The sequence below is a fragment of the Spinacia oleracea genome, chromosome 3 (assembly GCF_020520425.1).
Source record: "Spinacia oleracea cultivar Varoflay chromosome 3, BTI_SOV_V1, whole genome shotgun sequence".
Taxonomy (NCBI): Eukaryota; Viridiplantae; Streptophyta; class Magnoliopsida; order Caryophyllales; family Amaranthaceae; genus Spinacia; species Spinacia oleracea.
This window is the reverse complement of record NC_079489.1, coordinates 115,132,515-115,160,117: the sequence shown is the minus strand read 5'-3', so window position 1 is coordinate 115,160,117 and position 27,603 is coordinate 115,132,515. Positions and strand designations below refer to the sequence as shown.

General features: G+C 42.6%; 1 pseudogene; it reads left to right on the top strand.

The window, feature by feature from the left end:
- Nucleotides 1–833: 833 nt before the first annotated feature.
- Nucleotides 834–27,603, top strand: LOC130469986 (uncharacterized; annotated as a pseudogene).

Here is a 27,603-nt window from a genome sequence, read left to right as displayed (position 1 = left end):
TAGTGGGGGAAAATGAGGAAATTGAGGAACAAAACTGTCTAGATTTTTAAGGGGTTTAAACTACAATATTGCCAATACCGTAGACATTTATCCATATTCTGATTTTGATACTCTTAGTGGACTTTGTTTAAAATTGGAAAACCAAGGGAAAGCAAAATATGGGGGAGGGTCAAGTATGGATGGTAAGGCCAAGTCTTGGTCTAAATTCGAACCTATCTTGAAACCAAACACATCACCTGGTACCGCAGGTTCAAGTAATTCTACGGCTGCCCCAAAATTAGTTAACTCAACCAAAGAAACAAGTCTGTCCAAGGTGTGTTGTTTTAAGTGTCAAGGGTTTGGGCATTATCAAAATGCGTGTCCAAATAAACGGGTAGTGACCTTGAGGAGTTGTTTGAAGAGGAGAAGAGGTTTGGGGACGTATTTGTGTTTGATGAGAGTGGAGATAAAGAGGAGGAGGAGGGGTATGAGGCTCCAGTTTATGACACAAATCTGGTTCTTAGAGCTCTACAAACGCAAATTGCATCTACTGATTCTGACCAACGAGATCAGTAGTTTTATACTAAATGCCTAGTGAAAGATAAGTGGTGTAGTGTGATTGTTGATGGGGGGAGTTGCACCAATGTTGCTTCTAGTGAGATGGTTTCGAAATTAGGCTTAATCACTACAGCCCATCCTAGACCATACGCACCCCATTGGCTCGATGATGGTAATAGTGTGAAGGTGTCGAAACAAGTAAGGGTTGGTTTGACTATGTTCGTATGTGGATGAGATTCTTTGTGATGTTATTCCTATGGATGCTTGTCATATTTTGTTGGGTCGTCCTTGGCAGTTTGATAGGGACGTGGTTCATAAGGGGAGAAGCAACAAGTATGAATTGAGAGACAAAGGCAAGAAGATTGTGCTAAAGCCTATGTCAGCACAAGCGGTTAGATCCATGAGTGTGCAGCAAAAAAAAGAAGCCGAATCTCACCATGTTGGCTAGTGAACGAGAGATTGAGCAAGTTCTAGATCATGGAGAGTTGGTGTCTTTGCTCGTGGCTAAGGAAAGTTTGATCGAAGGCCAAAATTGGAAAGAAGGCAATCCCATTGCCGAGTTGCTTTCTGAGTTCAAGGATGTATTTCCCGACGAATTACCACCAGGTTTGCCTCCTATTCGTGGTATTGAACATCAAATTGATCTTGTTCCAGGAACTTCTTTTCCTAATAAGGCTGCTTATCGTTGCAATCCGGAGGAAACAAAGGAGTTGTAAAAACAAATTGATGAACTTGTGAGTCGAGGCTATGTTAGAGAAAGCTTGAGTCCATGTGTTGTTCCGGTGTTGCTTGTGCCTAAGAAATATGGGACATGGAGTATGTTTGTTGATAGTAGGGATGTGAATAACATTACCACCAAGTATCATTTTCCAATTCCGAGACTTGAGGATATGTTAGATGAGCTCCATTGTTCGAAGTTGTTCTCAAAAATTGATTTGCGGAGTGGTTATCATCAGATCCGGATGCGTGAAGGAGATGAGTGGAAAACGACTTTCAAGACGAAACATGGTTTCTATGAATGGACCGTCATGCCGTTTGGTCTCACTAATGCTCCTAGTACGTTTATGAGGCTAATGAACGAAGTGCTGAAATCATTTTTGGGCAGATTTGTTGTGGTATATCTCGATGACATCTTGGTGTATAGTAAGAACAAAGAGGAGCATATGATTCATTTGAGGGATGTTTTTGAAACCCTTAGAGCTCAAAGCTCTATGGAAATCTAGAGAAGTGTTCGTTCCTTGTTGATAATTTTGTATTCTTGGGCTATGTGGTTTCGGAGGATGGGGTGTCCGTGGATCAGTCCAAGATCGAGGCTATCAAATCATGGCCTAGTCCTAAAACTATAAGTGAGGTGAGTTCATTTCATGGTCTTGCTTTATTTTATAGACGTTTTATTCGTGATTTCAGTACCATTACTAGTCCTATTACTAGTTGTTTGAAGAAAGGTGTGTTTGTATGGGGAGAGGACACTCAAAAGGCATTTGATGTAATTAAGGAGCGTTTGTGTGCTGCTCCTATTTTGGCATTGCCGAATTTTTCTCAACCTTTCGAGGTCGAGTGTGATGCTAGTGGTGTGGGAATTGGTGCTGTTTTGATCCAAGGTAAGCGTCCCATAGCTTATTTTTCGGAAAAGTTAGGGGGTGCTCGTTTGAATTATTGCACTTATGATAAAGTGTTTTATGCCACTGTTAGAGCTTTGGATCATTGGAGTCATTATTTGCGTTCTAGTCACTTTGTCTTGCATTCAGACCATGAATCTTTGAAGTATATTAATGGGCGACAAAAATGTATTCCAAGGAATGCTAAATGGGTTGAGTTCTTACAATCCTTTCATTTTTCTTCGAAGTACAAAGATGGTAAGAGCAATGTGGTGGATGGATGCATTATCACGGCGATATACTTTGCTTGCTAAACTTGATGTTCGTGTATTGGGGTTTGAGACCTTGAAAGACCACTATCGTGATGATGGTGACTTTGGAGTTGCATTTGAGAAATGTGCAGTTGGTGCCTATGGAGAGTACGTGTTGCCAGATGGGTTTCTTTTCAAAGACAATCGTCTTTGTATTCCCAAGCACTCAATTCTTGAGCTACTAGTTCGTGAGGCTCATGGTGGAGGGTTGGCTGGTCACTTCGGCATAGCTAAGACCTTGGAGATATTGAGGGAGCATTTCTTTTGGCCTAAAATGTTAGGCGATGTAACGAACATTGTGGGTGAGTGCGTGACTTGTCATATGGCCAAGAGTTCTTTCAAGCCCGGTTTGTACTCACCATTACCAGTTCAGGTTCTTCCTTGGGAAGATGTCTCTATGGATTTATTAGTGGCTTTGCCTCGTACTCAAAGAGGTAAGGATGCTATCATGGTTGTTGTTGATAGATTTTACAAGATGGCTCACTTTGTTGCTTGTCACAAAACGGATGATGCTTGTAATGTGGCTGATTTGTATCCTAAAGAGATTGTTCGTTTGCATGGAATTCCCAAGACTATTGATTTGTATCGTGATTCCAAGTTTTTAAGTTACTTTTGGAATAAATTGTGGAGAAAGGTGGGAATCAAATTGTTGTTTAGCACTTCACATCACCCTCAAACTAATGGGCAAACGAAGGTTACAAATCAAACCTTAGGAACGTTGTTACGAGGGTTGGTAAGTAAGACGCCAAAGGATTGGGATGTACAGCTTGTGTAGGAACATATAGATGCATAAAGCGGAATTTCAGGAAACAATTTCCTAACATCTATCACAGGATATCATGCATAACAATAGTATAGATCAGATTAAGTCGAAAGAATAATCACCTTTGTAGCGTGTTCTCCCGTTCGTATGCAAGCTTCGAAGATCTTAGAGCCCCACTTGTTGCTCCTCTACTTAGTCCACAAGCACCAATTGAATCCCACGTATGCTAGTACGGAAGAGAATGATCACGATCAATCTCTTGCTTTGTTTGGGAAGAACGGCGTTTCAGAGAAATAAGAATTAGGGTTTTTGTGTTTTCCTTTTTGTCAGATATTGAATCAACGTAATGATTAAATCCCTGACATTATAACTATTATAATGTGAGAGTTTTAGGTTAACACAAAACCAAAGCCCAACATTCTTTCCCTTAATAGACCGGTTGCCATCGGGCCTTTTGGGCCCATTCCAATTAGTGCTTATATGTGAGACCTTATAGGATTAATATATTTTAGTTGTAGGTCCAATCAATATTGTCCTACTAATCACATTTATTCTCTAGCAAGGAAATATGATTACTAAAATAATTAACTTATTATCTTCATAATTAATTCCTATTTATATTTAGTAATTGCCGGAAATGTCTAAGGACATAATTCCTTCAATCTCCCACTTGTCCGAAGACAAGAACGCAATGTTAAATTCCTTAAGTCTCTTAATGCCAAAATTTGATAACACACTGTTATTCTCAAATTCTAGTTTCTTGATCGCCGAGTTCGAACTGTTCAAATAAAGATTAACATTTTAATCCCATTCCGCATGGCCATGCAATTTTTTTCAGTTCTCGCTCATCAAGAGGCCCAGACACCAATCCTATCAAATAGGAGGACTTATTCACTCTTGTATGACCATAACTCCCACTCAATTCTTAGCCCACCTGATCACTGCTTTTATAACCTCCTTTTACGACGCGGCGTTTAATAGAGTCAAGGTTAAACTAATTGTCTCATGGTTATTAAGACATACTCATGTCTAAGGAATCCACTAAATATAGAGGTTTGATTCTACTTTTAGAATCTAGTTAGGTCAAGTCTCAATGTATCAAGTATACATCCATATAATCAATTAGACATCCCTATGTCTCCATAGCCCATGGAACTGCACTATCAATTAATTACATGCTAGTCTTCTCATAAATCACTTATGTCCAATTTAGTGATTTAGACTAGGGACTTAATAAGTTGTGATTTCAGTTCACTTTATAGGGTTCCATTATCAAAACGTTTTCGATAATCCTATTTGAAAACACAAGTTATTTGGACATTTTATTTAATACTAAACCAAACAATCAAATAAGAATGAACTTTTATTGATAAACATTCAAAGCATAATAAATGTCTTTACAATTGTAAACATAAAGTAAACAACCTAAAGCCATTCTCCCATATGCCTAAGCCCCATAGACCTAGTATGACTCTCATGCTTAGGTTGAGCAAGCGGTTTAGTCAAAGGATCAGCCACGTTATCCTCAGTATGAACCTTGCTTACTTTCACATACCCTCTTTCAACGATCTCTCGAATAAGATGGAATCTCCTGAGCACATGTTTGGATTTTTGGTGCGATCTGGGTTCCTTGGACTGAGAAATGGCACCATTGTTGTCACAATACAACTCAATGCCATTTTCAATGCTAGGAACTACACCAAGTTCACTAATGAACTTTTTGATCCAAACAGCTTCTTTTGCTGCATCACTTGCTGCAATATACTCAGCCTCTGTTGTAGAATCTGCGATGGTACTCTGCTTAGAACTCTTCCAGCTCACAGCCCCTCCATTGAGACAAAATATGAAACCAGATTGTGATCGGAAATCATCTTTGTCACTTTGGAAGCTTGCATCGGTGTATCCAGTGGCAACCAACTCATTATCTCCTCCATAGACCAAGAAATTATCCTTAGTCCTTCTCAAGTACTGGTATCTTTGCTGCCATCCAGTGCGCCTCTCCTGGGTTTGACTGGTATCTGCTGCACATACTCAAAGCATATGCAACATCCGGTCGAGTGCATACCATGGCATACATAATGGACCCTACTGCAGAGGCATAAGGGACATTACTCATGCTCTTGACCTCATCAGGTGTCGAAGGACACTGAGTCTTGCCAAGTGAAATGCCATGTTGCATGGGAATGAAACCACTTTTGGAGTTTTCCAGCTTGAACCTTGCAAGAACCTTATCAATATAAGTCTCTTGGCTAAGTCCAATCAGCCTTTTGGATCTATCTCTATGGATCCTTATTCCCAAGATGTACTCAGCTTCTCCTAGGTCTTTCATGGAAAAACAACTTTTAAGCCATTCCTTGACTGACTCAAGCATGGTCTTGTCGTTTCCTATGAGAAGTATGTCATCCACATACAAGACCAGGAAAGCAATACTACTCCCATTCAACTTCTTGTATATACGAGATTCCTCTTCATTTCTAAGGAAGCCAAAAGATTTGACTGCCTCATCAAATCTGAGGTTCCAACTCCGGGATGCTTGCTTAAGCCCATAAATGGACTTCTTAAGCTTGCAAACTTTTCTTGGACTGTTTGGATCTTCAAAACCTTGTGGTTGTGTCATGTACACATCCTCTTTCAAGAACCCATTCAAGAAAGCGGTTTTGACGTCCATCTGCCAGATCTCATAGTCATGAAAGGCAGCAATCGCAAGAATTATCCTAATGGATTTCAGCATGGCTACTGGTGAGAAGGTTTCATCATAGTCAATACCATGAATTTGTCTAAAACCTTTTGCCACTAGTCTTGCCTTAAAGATATCAATGTTTCCATCTTTGTCCTTTTTCAGTTTGAAAATCCATTTGCAACCTATGGGTTTAACCCCATCAGGCAAAGCAACCAAGTCCCATACTTGATTTTCAAACATCGAATCCATTTCGGATCTCATGGCTTCAAGCCATTTCTCGGAGTCTTGACTTGTCAAAGCATTTGTGTAGCTAGTAGGTTCCTCATGTTCTAAAATCTCTATTTCTAAACTTTCAGTCAAAAGGAAATCAATATATCTCTTTGACGGAATGACGGTCCTACTAGACCTACGTTGGGGAACAACAGGAGAAGTTTCCACCTCATTAGGTTGAGGTACTTCGCATGGATTATCTCCAAGTGGGACGGTAGAAGGCGCATGAATGGAATGCACCGCCTCCTGAGAATTTTCATGCTGGGTCGTCTCTGACGAGGTGTGAACCTCATCCATTTGTTGCTCATCTCGAATTTCTTCGAGATATACATTACTCCCACTTGTTTTTCTGGAAATAAACTCCTTTTCCTGAAAGACACCATCGCGAGCAACAAACACTTTGTTTTCGCTTTGGTTGTAGAAGTAGTATCCCTTAGTCTGTTTTGGGTAACCCACAAAAAGACACTTATCGGACTTGGGTGAAAGCTTATCAGAAAGTAAACGTTTTACGTAAACTTCACAACCCCATGTCCTTAGAAAAGACAATTTCGGAACTTTTCCAGTCCACATCTCATATGGCGTCTTTTCTACTGCTTTGGACGGAGCCCTGTTGAGTGTGAATGCCGCTGTTTCAAGCGCAAATCCCCAAAATGAGGCAGGAAGGTTAGCAAGACTCATCATGGACCGAACCATATCTAATAGAGTTCGGTTCCTTCTTTCGGAAACCCCATTCAATTGTGGTGTCCCTGGTGGAGTCAATTGCGAAAGTATTCCACAATCTTTCAAATGATCACCAAACTCTTGAGATAAATATTCACCTTCAAGATCGGATCGCAATGCTTTAATTTTCTTTCCAAGTTGGTTTTGTACTTCATTTTGGAATTCTTTGAACTTTTCAAAAGATTCCGACTTATGCCGCATGAGGTAAACATATCCAAATCTGCTCACATCATCAGTAAAAGTAATGAAATACCCGTACCCTCCCCTAGCCAAAGTACTCATAGGTCCGCAAACATCAGTATGTATGAGGGCTAAAAGATCATTGGCCCTTTCACTTGAGCCTGTGAAAGGAGACTTTGTCATTTTTCCCATTAAGCAAAATTCACATACTTCAAATGATTCAAAATCAAATGATTTGAGAATTCCATCCTTATGAAGTTTCTCTATGCGCTTTGAGCTTATATGGCCTAATCGACAATGCCATAGGTAAGTAGGGTTCAAATCATTTGTTTTGTGTTTCTTGTTTTCTATGTGATAGATATGGTTTTGTAAGTCTAGTACATATAAACCATTTGATAATTTAGCAGAGACATAGAACATACCATTCAAATATGCTGAACAACAATTATTCATAATTTGAAATGAAAAACCTTCCGAATCCAAAATCGGAATATAAATTATGTTCTTGGTAATAACTGGAATGTAATAATAATTATAAAGTTCTAATATTAAACCAGAAGGCAAGCGTAAACTATAATCTCCTACAGCTAAAGCAGCAACTCTTGCTCCATTGCCTACTCGGAGATCCACTTCGCCTTTGCTCAAGCTCCTACTTCTTTTTAGTCCCTGCACATTACCAATAATGTGAGATCCACAAGCGGTATCAAATACCCAAGAAGCAGTTGTAGCTAAATTAACTTCTATGACATAGATACCTGAAATTGAAGCACCAGTCTTCTTATCCTCCAGATACTTGGGGCAGTTCCTCTTCCAATGACCAATCTTGTGGCAGTGGTAGCACTCATGTTGAGCGGCTACCTTAGCCTTGGGAGTGGCCTTTGGCTTGGTTGAAGAGTTCTCATTGGCAACCACCTTGCCCTTGTTCTTCTTCATGGGAGCCCCTTTCTTCTTGAACTGCTTACCTTTACTAACCATTAGAACATCCTTATGTTTAGGTTCACTTGGTAAGTTTCTCTCAGCCTGAATTAGTGAACCATGCAACTCTTGCAGGGTAGCCTCCCCTCCTTGCATGTAGAAGTTCAACTTAAAGTTATAAAAATCTTCAGGCAAGGATCTGATGACTATGTCAGTTGCCAGGTCCTTAGGATAAGGGAAGCCCAATTTCTCCATGGTCTGAAAATGTCCAATCAAATCGAACACACGCGGACCAACGGGCTTCCCCTCTTCCAACTTGGAATCCAGAAGTTTGCAGTTTGCTTCAAATCTCTCCAATCTAGCATTTTTCTGAAACAAAGTTTTCAGTTGCTGGATTATGCTGTAGGCATCCAGACCATCAAAACGTTTTTGATACTCTGGTTCCATGCAAGCAAGCATCAAGCATATTACTTGCAAGGAATTATCCTCTAGAGTTTGTCTAGCTCGCCTTTGAGCTGCAGTAGCATTTTCTGGCAGGGGTTCAGGGAGAGGATTGTCAAGAACACTTTCTTTTCCTTCCGCTCTGAGAACAATTCTCACAGCCATTTGCCATTGTAGGAAGTTGGTAGCATTCAGTTTGTCTTTTTCAATTAGAGGGCGCAAGTTAAAAGTAGAGTTGTTTGCACCAGACATGATAACTACAATAAAAAAGTAAAGCAAGATTCAATATAATGTTTATCAAAAGTAGCAATTAAACAAATTCAATTCACTACTACCCTTTATTCAAAATTAGAAGTCCCCATTGAATAAAGAATTAACCAAGATCCCCTCCCACTACAATCAAACGGACTTTGGCCCTGCTACTTTAATTTATAGTATTTGAGGTAAGTAAACATTTTACTAATTATAACTAATTATAACTCTTGGTAGACAGGTTAACAACTCTTTGTATTTTCCTATCTCTTAGCTTCAAAACCCAAAACTTTGTCTTTTGATAGTTTTGTTGAGTTAAACCAAACATTAACATGTAAGTTTCAAAAACCTACCCTACTATCCCCGTAATTATAAGCAACACCCTGCTTTGGCAGAACGTATTACTCATGATCTAAGGCTTTATAGGTGTTGTATGGAAAAGCACTTAAACTCAATATTATTTTGGGACCTAAGTTTACTATGTTGGTTAATTAAAAGTGAACACATTGCTTTAAATAACCACATACATAAACTCATTAAGCATTTTAAGGCAATATAAAATGCATAAAAATAAATGTGATCCTAGTATGGCCCTTAAAAATATAAGCTCAAATCTTCTTGGTTTCCTGTTCATCTTTCTTTGGATCTCCATCCTTGAATTTCTGATGGAACCTTCTTACTCCATCGAGCTCATAATACAAACTTTATAATCTAATTTAAACTTTTAAATTAAATTACAACAATACAGAACGATGCGCAGATCGTATTTCAAAATTTACAAGAATACAAAACGATACGCAGATTGTATTTTCTATCCTATTTTGGGCCATACTAGTCACTTGCCTGTAACAAAATATCATATATTCCATACACGCATATAATATCATAATATATTAAACACAAAGTACTTATTAACTGTTAATAAGTAAATAACTATTCCAAAATAATTATGAAAACTTAAACAATTTAAGTTCAATATTACTTAGAATACTTTATTATTTTAATTCAATTACTATTTAAATATGGCTAGAATAATCTTATTAATCTCTAATTTGCATGAAAAGGAAATTTATTGATTTATGCTCAACATAGAAAATATAATTTTCCAAAAAAAAATATTTTCAAATTACTCAAAATAACAATATTCTGAATTTAAAAAAAAAAAAAAAACTAAATCATTGACTTTTTCCTTTTAAAGGAAAGTCTAATTTTCCTAAACAATCGAATATGTAAGTTTGGAAAAAGTCAATGACTTTTTAATTTTCCTTTTAATATCTAATTTTCCTTTTAATGGAAAATTAGTTTGACTTTTTCAAATTCTTAAACCACGCTTTAACTGATTGCTATTTGTCAGACTTTTTAAAACAACATGAAACCACGATTTATGAAACCATGAATTTAACCAATAATGTCGGCCAGCAATCACCAGGGCCACCGGACAGCAACCACTATTACCGGTCATCTTCCTGACCCAGTCACGCCGACCGACCCGACCACCAGAACAATCCGGCAGCCCGGCCGAGCAGCGAGCCAGGCCAAACAGCGAGTTCATCGCAACTGCCATTCAGATGCAATATCAGCATCCCTACGCTGCCCTTACTGCCGCCCGTCCGCCGCCCCTTTTCCCGCCGGAAGGCGGCCCTAATTCTCCCTCCACCGTGGCTCCACCGTCGCAGGTGGTGGCCACCCAGCCATGGTGGGCAATTTTATTTAAATTGTGCAACATTTACCAATTTAAATTAATCTTTATCCAACCTTTGTTTAAAGATTAAGAAATTTAATTAGGTGTGATAATCCGAAAATTATGGCAGAAAATTTGAGTAATTTAACAAAATTAAAACTGAATTTTTAGGTTTGTTAAAAGTTAGATTTCAATTAGAATCTTTATTCAAATTAAATCTAACAAGAATTCAAGATTTTAGGGCATTATTATCTCATTTTATTCAAATAATTCAGAAAAATAACATTTATAATCCAAAAAATTCGAATTAAATTACCAGGCTGATCTATTGAATTTTCTTAACAAATAAAATTAAAAATTTTAATTGTTATCCTTAAATTTTATGATTAATCGAATTAAACATAAAAATTAACCAAATTCAATAATTAATATACAAAAATTCCGAAAATTAGTTAAAAAATTACCAAAAAATTTCGGCTGTTGTATAAAAATTTAGGGGATAATCAGTAGATTTATTTAACAAATTAAAAATCAAATCTTTAATTGTTCACAAATTATTTCCATGATTAATCTTATTAACCAATAAATAATTTAAAATCTGACGAATTTAATTTTAAAAAATCCGAAAATTTTTATGTGATATTAACTGTTAATTTCGACCCTGTGATAAAAATTTCGGAATTTTATAAATTTATTTTGAGCAAAAATTAATTAAATCACGATTTAATGATTCCAATCAATTAATATCATATATTAATTTTGCAAATTCAAGCCATAAATAAATCTACCCTTAATTGAATCCAAAAAATAATGATGCATACAATCATGATCATAAAATATTATGCAAGAGGCTAAAACTGATACCACTGTAGGAACATATAGATGCATAAAGCGGAATTTCAGGAAACAATTTCCTAACATCTATCACATGATCTCATGCATAACAATAGTATAGATCAGATTAAGTCGGAAGAATAATCACCTTTGTAGCGTGTTCTCCCGTTCGTATGCAAGCTTCGAAGATCTTAGAGCCCCACTTGTTGCTCCTCTACTTAGTCCACAAGCACCAATTGAATCCCACGTATGCTAGTACGGAAGAGAACGATCACGATCAATCTCTTGCTTTGTTTGGGAAGAACGGCGTTTCAGAGAAATAAGAATTAGGGTTTTTGTGTTTTCCTTTTTGTCAGATATTGAATCAACGTAATGATTAAATCCCTGACATTATAACTATTATAATGTGAGAGTTTTAGGTTAACACAAAACCAAAGCCCAACATTCTTTCCCTTAATAGACCGGTTGCCATCGGGCCTTTTGGGCCCATTCCAATTAGTTCTTATATGTGTGACCTTATAGGATTAATATATTTTAGTTGTAGGTCCAATCAATATTGTCCTACTAATCACATTCATTCTCTAGCAAGCAAATATGATTACTAAAATAATTAACTTATTATCTTCATAATTAATTCCTATTTATATTTAGTAATTGCCGGAAATGTCTAAGGACATAATTCCTTCAGCTTGCTCATGCTGAATTTGCTTATAATCGTTCTCCTACTTATGCTACTGGTCATTCTCCATTTGAAGTGGTATATGGGATTAATCAAACCTAAAATGGATGAAGGTGATGGTCAAGGTGACGGTCTAATGCTAACAATTGGAACCATGGCTCATTTTGTGTGGTTCGATGGCTCATTTTGTGTGCATGGAGACTTGGAGAGTGAGCTGTTTGATGGTCCGTTTAATCAAGTGCGTTTGATGGTCCGTTTAATCAAGTGTGTTTGATGGTCCGTTTAAGCTTATCTTTATTTCTTTTCGTTTAATTCAGTTTAATAAGGGGACAATTGTTTAATCCCATTTAAATTCAGTCTTGTACTTAGCTTTAAATATTGCTGTTTGTAAGGAGGGTTTTAAGCCTTTGTAACCTCCAAATTGGTGACTAAATTAGGAGGCTTTTAGAGCTTTGTAACCACCGGCTTTAAAGGCTCTTAAATGGCTTTTAAATGGCTGTTTAAAGCTCTTGTAACCACCGGTTTTTAGCTGAGTGTTTAGGCTATTTATAGCCAGCTTGTTGAATGGAATAAAACAACCAATTTTAAAGAATAAACACTTGTTTTCAGTTTACTTTGAATTACTGATTATAATTCAACCTTTTCTTTGTTTTGGACGTGTTTCCTACTCAAAGAGCCGATTGTTAGTCAATAGGTCTTGCCTTTCAATCACGTTTGACGAGCTATAGGTCTAGCTTGTTAATCAACTATGTTACTCATACAACGAGTTTATAAACACGTATCATTTGTGGTATCAGAGATGCTGTTCGTGATTCTTACGAGCTAAAATGGATTTTGACGATCCTGACTTTCTACATCATCTCCAAGAAGCCTTGAAGAACGTTCGAGATGGGGGATTTTGAAGGCATCCTAGACGTGATCCACTACGGGTTGTGGATGAATTCAAAGTCACGGAACTTCCTGAATTTGTTGGTGGAACAGATCCGGAATCTTATTTGGAATGGGAGCGCAAGATAGAGCGAATGTTCGATTTCAAGGACATTGATGATGAGAAGCGTTGTAAGTATGCCATATTGAAGCTAGGACGAGGAGCTTCATTGTGTTTAGAAGGACTGAAATCCAAGAGAATTCGTGATGGAAAGGAGAAAATCACCTCTTAGGAGTCTTTGAAACGTAAGTTACGTAAAAGGTATGTGCCAACAACTCATAGAATAATGACTTATCGTAAAATTGCTGAATTGAGGCAAGGGAAAATGAGTGTGGCTTAATATATTGATGAGTTTGAAAAGTTGTCCTTAGTGGGGAAAATTGAGGAGATTGAGGAACAAAGATTGTCTAGATTTTTAAGGGGTTTAAACTACAATATTGCCAATACCGTAGACCTTTATCCATATTCTGATACTCTTTGTGGACTTTGTTTAAAATTGGAAGGCCAGGGGAAAGCAAAATATGGGGGAGGGGCAAGTATGGATGGTAAGGCCAAGTCTTGGTCTAAATCCGAACCTATCTTGAAACCAAACACATCACCTAGTACCGTAGGTTTAAATAATTCTACGGCTGCCCCAAAATTAGTTAACTCAACCAAAGAAACAAGTCTGTCCAAGGTGCGTTGTTTTAAGTGTCAAGGGTTTGGGCATTATCAAGATGCGTGTCTAAATAAACGGGTAGTGACCTTGAGTGAAGCTGTTGAATGACGTGAGGAGTTGTTTGAAGAGGATAAGAGGTTGGGGGACGTATTTGTGTTTGATGAGAGTGGCGATGAAGAGGAGGGAAATTAGGCTTAATCACTACAGCCCATCCTAGGCCATACGCACTCCATTGGCTCGATGATGGTAATAGTGTGAAGGTGTCGAAACAAGTAAGGGTTGGTTTCACTATGGGTTCTTATGTGGATGAGATTCTTTGTGATGTTATTCCTATGGATGCTTGTCATATTTTGTTGGGTCGTCCTTGGCAGTTTGATAGGGACGTGTTCACAAGGGGAGAAGCAACGAGTATGAATTGAGAGACAAAGGCAAGAAGATTGTGCTAAAGCCTATGTCATCACAAGCGGTTCGATCCATGAGTGTGCAGCAAAAAAAGAAGCCGAATCTCACCATGTTGGCTAGTGAACGAGAGATTGAGCAAGCTCTAGATCATGGAGAGTTGGTGTATTTTCTCATGGCTAAGGAAAGTTCGATCAAAGGCCAAAATTGGAAAAAAGGAAGTCCCATTGCCGAGTTGCTTTTTGAGTTCAAGGATGTATTTCCCGATGAATTACCACCAGGTTTGCCTTCTATTCGTTGTATTGAACATCAAATTGATCTTGTTCCAAGGATTTCTTTGCCTAATAAGGCTGCTTATCGTTGCAATCCGGAGGAAACAAATTAAAGGAGTTGCAAAAACAAATTGATGAACTTTTGAGTCAAGGCTATGTTAGAGAAAGCTTGAGTCCATGTGTTGTTCCGGTGTTTCTTGTGCCTAAGAAAGATGGGACATGGCGTATGTGTGTTGATAGTAGGGATGTGAATAACATTACCATCAAGTATCGTTTTCCAATTCCGAGACATGATGATATGTTAGATGAGCTCCATGGTTCGAAGTTGTTCTTAAAAATTGATTTGCGGAGTGGTTATCATCAGATTCGGATGCGAGAAGGAGATGAGTGGAAAACGGCTTTCAAGACAAAACATGGTTTGTATGAATGGACCGTCATGTGGCTTAGTCCGTGGATTAGTCCAAGATCAAGGCTATCGAATCATGGCCTAGTCCTAAAATTATAAGTGAGGTGTGTTCATTTCATGGTCTTGCTTCATTTTATAGACGTTTTATTTGTGATTTAACTACCATTACTGTTGTGGGGTTTTTCCGGTGAGATACCTTGGAGGTTTTCCGGTAACTTTTAAGGATTTAACAAGATTGTATTTTTATAGAGAGAGAAAGTAGAGAGAAGGCAGAGCAGCAATTGCTCTTGAATGTATTGATTGTGACCCCTTTTTCTAGGGAAGTGGGAATATTTATAGTACTAGGTTTTTGTGGGAATGACCTAATATTCCCCTTACATGATTGGCTGGGGAATAGGAGGAGGACACGTGTCCTTTCTCCTTACAATTCTCTGGTCCCTTTTTGCAATAGTGGGCTATTTGGGCCTATTGTGCTTAGTCATTCACTTGGGATACATACTAATTAAGCCCCTTTCCAGGTATAGGTTTTATACATACATTTATACACACTTAAATACATACATTGTAGATACCTAGATTAATACTCATGCCCCGGAGTAGACTTCGTATGACTTCTGCTTAGGGGGCGTAATACGTGCCATGTGTCACATCCTCATTGGTACACGAAGGCATGGTAATTTTGCCCACAACATTTGCCCCTCAAGAAGGGCATTTCTGGAAACACTTTCCGGGTATCGCTTCTTGACCTTTGATTTGCATCTTCATCTTTGGGTCAGGTGTTGAGGTGGTGACACGTGTCACCTTTCTCCATTTTGCCCCTCCCTATATATATAGAGGGGGGTAAATTTCATTTTTTACATTTCCTTTTCACAGAGCTGTCTCATAGGCGATTTCCGCCATCAGGCGATTTCCGGCCACCGCGAGACTCATCCTTTTCTTCGTCAAACTCATCCTGTTCTTCGCGAAACTCCTCCTGTTCTTCACCGAGTACTTCGCAGATCTTTCAAGGTTAGTTTTCGCCTTTCTTTCTTGTTTTTGTTATCCTCTCGTCATTTTTCTCTTTGTTAGCGGCCGACCTCTTAGTACTAGGTAAGGGTTTGGAGGTTTTATTTAAGATTTTTCCGCCGTTCATCTTTTGTCGGGGCGGACGTCCAATCGCGTCTTTTTCTTCATTGTTGGTCACTCCTAAGCCGTGCTTCGTTCACTATGCAGAAGGCATGGCTAGAACCAAGCAAACGGCAGATCCTACGCGCCTGCGCTTGCGGGAAGAAGCATCGACACCCCCTAGGGAGAGATATTCTTCCACCGCCCCGGCAGCCGACGAGGAATATGCCGAACTCTTTCAAGAGATTGACGAATATGTCGAGGTGGGGGAGCAAGCGGCAAGCTCGTCAGAGGGTACAGCGAGCCAGGCGGTGAGGGAGTCAAGCGTCGCTCCATTGTCATCGGCCGCCGAGGAGCAAGAGGCTGCTCCCCAACCTATTAGGCCCAGAGGACGGGAGGAGGCCCAATTGCTTCCGTCGGAGATTCACCCAGACGTGGGCTGGATGCGGTGGCTAGACAGGCACGGGGCCAAGATGAGGGATGACCTCTGCGTGGGGGAAGGGTACCAAATGCGCGTGCCGGCCGGTCTGGACTCGACCGTCAGCCTGCTTGCCGAGGGAGAATTCCCCGTGTATGCCGCATCCATCAAACTCGGCATGAGATTCCCTCCACACCCCTTCGTTGTGGAAGTGTTAGATGGTTTCAACATTGGGGTGGCCCAGCTGACCCCCAACTCGTGGGCTGATATCTTTGGCTATATTGCCAAATGTGCGCTGAACGACGTGGAGCCGTCTTTCAACGCTTTCCTGCATCTGGTCTCCCTCTCTCGTTCCCCCAGTGCCGCCAAAGGGTGGTTTAATCTGAGCAGCCGCGGTACCTACCAGACAGTGGTCGGCAAGCTCAGCAAATGGCATATGTGGAGGAAAAGGTGGGTCGTGTTTTACACGGACGACCAGGAGATGTATGAGAGGATGAGCCGCTGGAACTGCAACGCCAACTATATGGACCGTGACGAGCCCCTTCCACCCCTTACTGCCGAAGAGTGGGATCAGATAATGGTCCTGTTCAAGGCCAACACTTACCACTTAACAGTGGACAAGAGTTTCCATGTGCCGGCCGAGTGGTTGCCGCACATTAGCCAGTTTCGGAACGAGGCCTTTCTAGCGGCGTAGGCTTAGGATATTCCATGACTCGAGGTTGTATGCCAATTTATGTGCCGTTCCGCGTTGGTCTATTCATTTTTTCTAACTTTGGATTTCTTTTGTTCACAGAGGAAGGAATGAGCAAGTTATCGGCGGCGGATATTGGGAAGGGCGATATGACCGATTGGATGGCGGACATCTATGAGGCCAAGATGCAGAAAGCCAAGGCCGAGTTAGAGGAGAAGGTGAGTATTCTCTTAGGTTGTTGTTTTTTGCAAGTTAAACTTCTCCCGTCCAGCGTCTACAGTGGACGTCTTTTTAGTGACGAGCCGATATCTTGATATGTGACCCGTGTTTGCTAAGGTAGGCCTCGTCACTTTTTATTGACGGGCCCCTTAGTTAGTGTTTTTCCTGCGGTTGCCAAGGTGCGCCTCGTCACCTTTTAAGACGGGCGTCCCCCCCCCCCCCCCTTTTTTTTTTTTTTTTTTACAAGTGACTCGTGATTGATAGGGTACGCCTCGTCATTTTTGAGACGGGCGTCCTTTTTAATGACGAGCCACTTTTCTGTGATTGACTTGCACTTGATAAGGTACGCCTCGTCATTTTTAAGACGGGCGTCCTTTTTAATGACGAGCCACTATTTATTGAGTGACTTGTGATTGATAAGGTACGCCTCGTCATTTTTAAGGCGGGCGTCCTTTTTAATGACGAGCCACCATCTTGTGAGTGACTTGTGATTGATAAGGTACGCCTCGTCATTTTTAAGACGGGCGTCCTTTTTAATGACGAGCCACTATCTTGTGAGTGACTTGTGATTGATAAGGTACGCCTCGTCATTTTTGAGACGGGCGCCCTTTTTAATGACGAGCCACTATCTTGTGAGTGACTTGTGATTGATAAGGTACACCTCGTCATTTTTGAGACGGGCGCCCTTTTTAATGACGAGCCACTATCTTGTGAGTGACTTGTGATTGATAAGGTACGCCTCGTCATTTTTGAGACGGACGTCCTTTTTAATGACGAGCCACTCTCTTGTGAGTGCCTTGTGATTGATAAGGTACGCCTCGTCATTTTTGAGACGGGCGTCCTTTTTAATGACGAGCCACTATCTTGTGAGTGCCTTGTGATTGATAAGGTACGCCTCGTCATTTTTGAGACGGGCGTCCTTTTTAATGACGAGCCACTATCTTGTGAGTGACTTGTGATTGATAAGGTACGCCTCGTCAGTTTTGAGACGGGCGTCCTTTTTAATGATGAGCCACTATCTTGTGAGTGACTTGTGATTGATGACGAGGCCCAATATTTGACTGTCCTTTACGTTCTTTTTTAGCAAGCTAAGGACGCGGCTAGGGCGTCAGGGAAGAAGAAGGGGACGACTCTGTCCCAGCTGAAGAAGAGAGCTGTGCCAGCTGGCTCGGAGACTCCGAGTACCTTCAAAAAGCCCAAACCCATACCCCGCCGTCTCTTGAAGAAGGACAAGTCGAAGGTTGCTGAGGGGGGTTGCCCTGATGACGATGAGATTGGCGTGGACAAGCCGTCTCTGGTTGTGGACTTGGTGTCCAAATCGAAGTTGAAGCGGCATCCGGACGAGCTGGAGGACCCTCTTTCTGGAATCCCGGCCGACGTCCGCTCCCAGATACCTGCGGAGGTGGCCCGCCGAGCTAGGTCATCGGGCGGTAAGTATTATTCGAACGTCGTTCAGACGTATCGAGCCTCCTCTGGCAGTTCTTCTTACTCTCCGCGTCATCCTAAGGCCGTTGTTTTTCCTATAGCCAAAGACAAAGGGAAGGATGCAGCTGCTGCAGAGGACGAGAACGTACCCGCTACTCCCCACTATTCGTCAAAGGATAGGGTGGCTATATGCCGTAAGGTTTTTAAGGCCGTCCCCGCAGAGTATGTTGCTTCTCTTCCTGGCCGCAAGACTGACGCCCAGTTTGGTGCAATCCAGGCCACTCTTCTCGACGTAAGTCTACTTTCAACTTGCTTGTACTTGTTTTCTCTTTTAGAGTCATTTACTAACATGTAGCTCCTTTTGCAGTTGTTCTGCCGCATGGAATTCTGCAAGAGTTGGAAGACCCGCACTGCTGAGGAGCTCAAAGCTCAGGTGGCTGAGTCCACCCACCATGGCGACTATGCGTTTAAATCCATTGAAGAGGTCCGCCTGCAGATGCAGACGACCATAGACCTTCAAGAAAAGGAGGTAGCTGCGTTGAGGTCTGACAAGGCCGAGCTGCTTAAGAAGATCTTGGCGCAGGACAAAGACATGGTGGCAATGGTCGAGGAGGCCAAGACAGCGGCGGCGAAAATACGGACGCTTCAGGACCAGTTGCGGGAGTATCCTCAGGTCAAAGAGGCGGCTGAGGAAGCCGAGCATCTTCGTAGGGAGCTGGAGACGGCCAGATCGCAAGTTTGCACCTTGCGTGAGCGTCTTCTGGAATCCTATGATCAGGGGGAGCAAGCGACCAAGGACGCTGTTAAGCACGCCTGGGAGAGCCACATGTCAGAGTATGATCTTGCGTGGTTCCAGCGGCGAATGGAACACAGTGCCGCTGTGTTGGCTGCTAAGCGTCTTAGTCAGCCGCCCCCTGAGTTTGTATCATCTGTGATGAGGACGATGCCGCCGCCCCCTGATTTGCTTCCTTCCCCGCTCTTTAAAATTTTATTCAAGTGTTCCCGTGCCTAAGGGCAAAAAACAATTATTTTGTTAAGTTTTGGCGCTGCTGGCGTCTGTACCATTGTGCCTGCTGAGCACACAACAATTTCCTTCTTTTTTGTTTTTGAATTCTGAGCTACTTTTACACGCCTTTCTACGGGCGTTGTTTTATAAGTAAATAGGTTGTTTTTGATGCTTCTTTTATCTCGCATTTATTTGCTCTTCATAATTTGATTATTCCTTAAACAATAGGCTTAATCAATAGGTATGGTAGCCAAGGTGCAACTGAGTGTACACTAAGCACGTTGGTGCCGCAGGCAACTGAGTATGCGCTAGGCACTACTATGGTCATCTCTTTCTTTGGCGAGCGTGTCTATAACGATATTGATTGACGCAAGTCAATCAATAGGTATGATTGCCGCTAGACATGCTCGTCAAATGGACTGGACGGCCAAACATTCGTGCCGCCTAACTTCTGAGCAAGCAACCTTTGTTTCAAAGTTAATCGTGCCGCTGAACTTTTGAGCGAACAACCTTTGTTTCAAAGTTGTTGGTGCCGCTGGCAACTGAGCATGCGCTAGGCACTACTATGGTCGTCTCTTTCTTTGGCGAGCGTGTCTATAACGATATTGATTGACGCAAGTCAATCAATAGGTGTGATTGCCGCTAGACATGCTCGTCAAATGGACTGGACGGCCAAATCGTTCGTGCCGCCTAACTTCTGAGCAAACAACCTTTGTTTCAAAGTTAATCGCGCTGCTGAACTTTTGAGCGAACAACCTTTGTTTCAAAGTTGTTGGTGCCGCTGGCAACTGAGCATGCGCTAGGCACTACTATGGTCGTCTCTTTCTTTGGCGAGCGTGTCTATAACGATATTGATTGACGCAAGTCAATCAATAGGTATGATTGCCACTAGACATGCTCGTCAAATGGACTGGACGGCCAAACGTTCGTGCCGCCGCACTTTTGAGCAAACAACCTTTGTCTCAAAGTTATTGGTGCCGCTGAGCTATTGAGCAAACAACCTATGTTTCAAAGTTGTTCATGCCGCTGGGCCTTTGAACAAATAACTTATGATTTTAGTTTATTTGTGCCGCTGGCGCTTACTATGCCGTACTGGTTGGCCAGCGGCTTGCTATACTGGGAAGGGAGTTGGATAGGTGATCAGCCTACAACTTGGTGCTAATCTGGGCCACTTCTTAGGCTTCAAACAATTAGTCTTGTTGAGAGTTTTTGCTAATCTGGGCCACTTCTCAGGCCGTCATATAATTAGGCTTTGGTTATGCATTGGAGTGTACATTTTCATATTCATTGTGTGAGCAATAAATATTACGAGATACATAGAGTAGTATTATTTATAACTTTGCAAGGCGAATTTAGCCGGTTACAAAAGTAATTACTACCCTACTATGACCATTAGAGGCCGCCCCTTGGGCAATGGATCGTGGTAAGTAAGACAAAGCTTAGCACATATCTAGAAGAAATACTTCTTGAGATTGTCGGCATTCCAAGTGCGCAAAATAGGCCGGCCTTGCATGTCTTGAATGCGGTAGGTTCCATCTCTAACCTCATCATAGATCTCGTAAGGTCCCTCCCAAGTGGGCGTCAGCTTACCCTGTTCATTTGCTCGTTCTGTGGACTCCATTTTCCTGAGGACAAAATCTCCCACTTTGAGCACTCTATTAGAGACTCTCTTGTTGTATTCTCTTGCCATCCTTATCTTGTACAGCTGTTGTCTGAGCGCTGCATTTCCTCTAACCTCGGGCAGAAAGTCCAAGGTTGCTTTCATTGTCTCCCAGTTAGCATTTTCGTCATACAGCATGACTCTCAACGTTGGTTCACACATTTCTATGGGTAGGACAGCCTCGGCGCCATAGGCTAGCAAGAAGGGTGTTTCACCGGTTGAATTCTTAGCCGTGGTGCGGATGGACCATAAGACATTTGGCAGCTCATCAGCCCATAGACCTTTGGCTTCGTCAAGCTTCTTTTTCATTCCTTCGGAGATAATTTTGTTGAACGCCTCAACCTGACCATTGGCTTGGGGTCGTCCGACTGATGCAAAACAAGTGTGTATACCGTGATCTGCCAGCCACTCTTTCAGCTTAGGCGTCTCAAACTGGGGCCCATTATCGAAGACGATAGCCTGTGGAATCCCAAAGCGAGTCATGATGTTCTTCCAAATGAATGCTCTCACATCAGTAGTTTTTATGTTTTTGAGCGCTTCTGCCTCCACCCATTTGGTGAAGTAATCTACAGCAACGATGACATATAACGCCTTCCTCCTGGTGCGGCCGTAAATGGGCCTAGAAGATCCATCCCCCATTTAGCAAATGGAATTGGGCTTGTAATGGGCGTCAGAACTCGTGCCGGTTGGTGTATTAGGTGAGAAAAACGCTGGCATTTGTCACACTTCTTGACCAGTGAAATTGCGTCCTCCTTAAGAGTCGGCCAGTAGTAGCCGGTTCGAAGTGCCTTTTCAGCCAAAGCCCTTCCACCAATATGCGAGCTGCACAACCCCTGATGAAGGTCTTCTAGAATTTCCTGCCCCTTCTCAGGTGTTACACATCTTAACAAAGGACGGGAGTAGGCCTTTTTATAGAGGGTGCCGTTCCACATTTCAAACCAAGAGCATTTATTTTGAAGTTTTGCCGCTTCCCTTAAGTCTTCGGGCAAGACTCCATTCATTTTGAAGTTTACTATGTCATCCATCCATGTGGACGTTCTGTCAAGAGTTTCCACCTCCATTTGCTCAACACTTTTGTGCTCTTTTACCTCCCAAAACACGTGCCGAGGGGTATCACAAGACGCGGAACTTGCCAACTTTGACAGGGCATCAGCTTGGTTATTTTCCGAGCGAGGGACTTGCCTTACTTCAAAACTTTTCAGTGGCTCTACTTCCTGATGGACGGCCTGCATGTATTTGACCATAGTCGGATCCCTAGCTTCGTAGGTCCCATTAACTTGGCTCACAATCAGTTGGGAGTCAGATAGTGCTACAACCTCCTCGGCGCCTGCCGCCTTACACATTTTAATGCCACAGAGCAGGGCTTCGTATTCGGCTTCATTATTTGACGCCTGGAAGTTAAATCGCATAGCATACTCAAAAGTGTCTCCTTCTGGGGAGTGACAGATTATCCCAGCTCCACATCCATTCTGTGTGGATGAGCCGTCTACATACACTGTCCACACCGTGTTTGTATTCTTGGCAAAGTCAGGCCTCGTCATTTCAACAATAAAGTCGGCACATGCCTGCCCCTTGACAGCTTTCCTCGGCTCATAGGTGATATCAAAGGCGTTCAGCTCTATTGCCCAATTCAGCATTCGTCCTGACGCCTCCAGCTTTGTGAAGGGGAGTTTGAGCGGTTGATCTGTGTAGACCACTATTTTGTGAGCTAAGAAATAAGGACGGAGTTTTTTGCTAGCCATGAACAGAGCTAAGCCAAACTTTTCCACTGTAGGGTATCTAACTTCAGCATTTTGAAGAACATGACTGACAAAATATACCGGCATCTGTATTCCTTCCCTTTCTGTCAGTAGAACGGCACTCAACGAGTGCTCGGACACGGCAAGATACATGTACAAATTCTCTCCTAGCAAGGGACTAACAAGACGAGGCAAGGTATGCAAGTGCTCCTTCAGTCTGACCAATGCCGCCTCGGCCTCGTCCGACCACTCAAACTTGGCCTTCTTTCTGACAGATCTAAAAAAGTAGTGGCACTTGTCTCTAGCCCTGGAAAGGAATCTGCCCAGGGCGGCCAAGCAACCTGTGAGCCGCTGGACCTCCTTCACTGTCTTTGGTGAGCTCATATCAATTATTGCCTGGATTTTGTCTGGGTTGGCTTCGATTCCTCTTTCATCAATCAAGAAACCTAAGAATTTGCCTGCCGTCACCCCGAACACACACTTCTTAGGATTCAACCTCATGTTGTAAGCTCGAATGGTCTCAAATGTCTCCCTGAGATCAGTTATGTGCGCCGCCCTCAGCTTACTTTTTACGATCATATCATCAATGTAAGCTTCAATATTTCTGCCGAGCTGCTTAATGAACACAGTGTTAATAAGACGCTGAAAGGTGGCCGGTGCATTCTTTAACCCAAACGGCATCACCTTGTAGCAGTAAAGGCCTTGTTCAGTAACAAATGACGTTTTTTCCTGGTCGTCAGGCCACAACGGAATCTGATGAAACCCTGAGTATGCATCCATAAAGCTCATCATAGCATGCCCTGCTGTAGAGTCGACGAGCCGGTCAATCTAGGGCAATGGGAAACTGTCCTTGGGACATGCCTTATTGAGGTTGGTGTAGTCAACACACATTCTCCAGGTACCATTAGGTTTTTTGACGAGGACCACGTTAGCAACCCAGTCGGGGTACTGGCTAGGCCTGACGAACCCAGCCTCCATCAACTTTTGTATTTCCGCGGCTGCCGCCTGATTTCTATCTTCCCCATGGTTCCTTTTCTTCTGACGAACCGGTTTGAAGTTTGGGTCCAAATTCAGCTTATGGACGGCCACAGCAGGGTCAATACCCGGCATTTCGTCCACTGTGAAAGCAAAGATATCTTCAAATTCTCTCAAAAGGTGGACCAACTCTGCCTCCAGCGGGTCGTCAGGAGAAATCCCGATGGGCACTACTCTGTCAGGTTTATCTGTGTTTAATACCACATTGAAATGGGCCCCAACAGGCTCTGGGCGTCTCTCTTCCATGTGCCCTGCTGAGATAGTTAATGTTTCTTTGATGATCTTGGGTTGCGTGTCGCCACATTTTCGTTTGTTGCTCGATGTCCCTTTCTCTTCACCCGTCCCCCATGCTTCTGGACTCAAGGTGGTTAGGTAGAAATCTCTAGCTTGTTGCTGGTCACCATGTATAGTGCTGACACTCCCATCGTCACAAATGAACTTAAGAAGCATCAGATGAGTCACAATGACAGCCTTTGCCCTATTCAACGTGGGACGCCCCAAGATGATGTTATATGCCGTCAGGTCTTTCACTATGAGAAAACGGACATCCATTTGCCGAGATTCCTTTTTATTTCCCATCCTCAGAGGAAGGGTAATTATGCCGACTGGGTGGATGATACTACCTCCGAAGCCTATAATGGGATAGTGGATTTTCTCAATTTTTGAGGAATCATGTTGCAGCCGATTCAAGCACTCTAGACTAATTATGTCCGACGAACTTCCTGTATCAACCAAAATACGCCTAACCCTCAGGTTAGCAACTTTTAACTCAATTACCAAAGGATCGTCATGCGGGGTGGAGATTTTCCCACGGTCGGCCTCGCCGATTTCAACTTTTGGAAACGGGTCAACTGTGGCCTTGCCGGACAGCATCACTTGCCCCAATCGCTTGGCATAATCCTTCTGGCCCCTCATGGTCGGCCCGCCGGCGGCCAATCCTCCTGAGATGACTGCTACGCACTCTGGGTCGGTACGATTCCCATCTTCCTCCGAGGGAGGGGATTTGTTTTTCTTGTAGAAGGGTTTGCCAGAACCTCCCGTGTTCCTGCTGATATAACTTTTTAAGAATCCCTTGGTGGCTAGGCCGTCCAATGCCCTTTTTAAGCTCTTACATTCATTGGTGTCATGCCCAATGTCACTGTGAAAGTGACAGTACAGTTTGGGGTCCCTACTTTCTGGTGGCGACTTCATGGGAAATGGACGATCAATGTCATATTTGGACCCGACGTCCATCAGAATTGTGTACATGTCTGTGTTATACTCGAATCGCTCCCGATCATAAGTTCTGGGCCGTTTCTGACCTGCCGCTCCGGGGGCCCTGTCTGACTCTTTTGCAATAGCCCACGTCCCGTTAGGCCGGTTCTTCTTTTCGAATTTCTCCTTTTTTGCCGCTAGCTCGGCGGTATCACTTCCTCTGGGATCCTTCGGGACGCTGCAAATCTCTGTTGCATGAATGAAGGCCTCGGCCTCATCCAGCACTTCTGCCATTGTTCGGACGCTTTTCTTTACCAGATCAAACTTGAAAGAGCCCTTTTTAAGCCCTCGAATGAAGTTATCGAATGCAACACCATCTGGCAAATCCGGAATTTGCCCTGCCTCTAGATTGAATCTCTTCACATAACTCCTCAGAGACTCGTCCTTCCCTTGCTGAATCCTACTCAGATGCATGCTCGTCTTCTTCTCTTCCTTGTGAGCCATGAACCGAGTAGAGAACAATAGCTCGAGCTCCGAAAAAGAGCGAATAGTTCCGGCTGGAAGTCTCTCGAACCACTTAGATGCTACTCCTTTGAGTGTGCCCGGAAAATACTTACACCAGGTTGAGTCAGTTGTTCCTTGGACATACATGTGATGCCGGTAAACCAAGAGGTGCATGTCTGGATCTGTGGTACCATCGTAAGCATCAATGTTGGGCGGCTTGACTTTGGGTTCCCTCGGGGCTCTCATGATGGAGTCTGCAAAAGGGGTGGTGTGCCCTAGGGCCATGTTGGACACCCCCTCCTGAATGTGATACACAGGATCTTGACGCCTTGAGTAGGGTAGCCGCTGGGAAGACTCGCGTCCGCGAGTTTGACGGGTTGGACGGGTGACCCCTGCACGCGCCTGGCTCAGATGCGTATAAGTTGGATGAGGGAGAGGTCTATCCGGCATGACGGGGGTTGACCCAGTGTCAGAAAGTTCAGACTCAAAGTTCATTATTTTCCTTTTTCTATATGGAGTTCATTGAGAATGACATTTTAAAAACAATTCATTTTATAATTCATAAATATTTTCTCTAAAATATTTTCTCTCTCTATCAAATACTTACTTAGGCATCGGAGGGAATATTGCTACTTGAAAATTTTCTTGTTTTGCAGGTTGTACGAAGATTGTGTCATCGCATACTTTTGATAACTCCTTGGAAAGGGTGACACATCAGCACCAACAAAGGTTCCCACATTATTTGGCGCCTTTTGTGGGGAGGTATAGTATCATGGAAGACTTGCAATCTGACACCCACGAGAGTAGGGATGACTCAAGACAAAGGCGTCCACACGAAAGGAGCCCTTCGCGAATTCATCCTCGCATAAATTTCCAGCCTACATCAGAAGGTACGACACCAAACGAAGGTCGGGTAGCTGTGACACCCATGGATGCAGAGGTAAGCCGACCTGCTTCAGCAAGATCACTGTAACAGATGCTACACGGCCTTCGCCAAGACATCACTGCAGAATGGCAGATACAGCTGTAACATGCCCTCCGAGAAGTGATTGCAAGATCCTTTAACAATGTCGGCCTAGAGCCGGGACAAGTCAAGACGAGTTAACTAGAAGTTGGGAAAGACAAAGAGGAACTTCTTCTTAGTCCTGTCAGGAGAAATTGGTGAGAGGCGAAGCATCAGATACCGACTCCGCACCTAGGGTGGTTCTCTCACCTGAAGCTCCCAACTACCATGTGAGAGAGGGACGCCTGAGGCGGCGGATGGGATCGGTATATCATATCCAGCAAGGGGTCACACCCATGATGCTAGGATGCGCATCCCCCTATGCATCAACATCATGTCTGCACCTATAGAGCCCAAGGTGAAAGCTCCCATCATTGACGCTTACGATGGTACTTCTGATCCTAACATGCATTTGGTAGCATACCGACATCACATGTAAGTATAAGGGACCAATGAAGCTACCTAGTGCAAATACTTTCTGGCTACATTGAAAGGAGCCGCGTCCAAGTGGTTTGAAAGGCTGTCAATCGGGTCAATAACTTTTTTCGGGGAATTAGAGGCTGTTTTTTCCTCTTGGTTTATGGCTTATAAAGAAGAGCAAAAGACGTGTATGCATTTAGGACGCATACACTAGGGGCATGAAGGGTCATTGAGAAGATATGTAAAGCAGTTCAATAAGGAAGTCGGCCAAATCCCAGACTTGCCAGATGAAATAGCCCTTGATAACTTTGTGCGTGCGTTGAAGAAGGGATCTTTCAAATTTGACCTGCTAGAAAAAAGTGTGAAGACAATGGAAGATGTACTGGATGAAGCTAAAGCCTTCATACATGCTATAGAGATATGTAGTTTCACAAACGAGTCGAAATCTACCGAACACAGTGGCCCCTCCCAATTCAAGAGAGATAACTCTACTGTTCAGGCTATTGATATCTGGGCCGTAAATGAAAAAACATCAGGATCACACGTGTTGAAGAGAGAACGTCCGGTGGCTGATAAAACATTTGAATACGGCACAGATCTTTGCACAATCCTTATGGATGTGAGTCCAAGGCAAGAGATACATCGCCCTTTTTCGGATTAA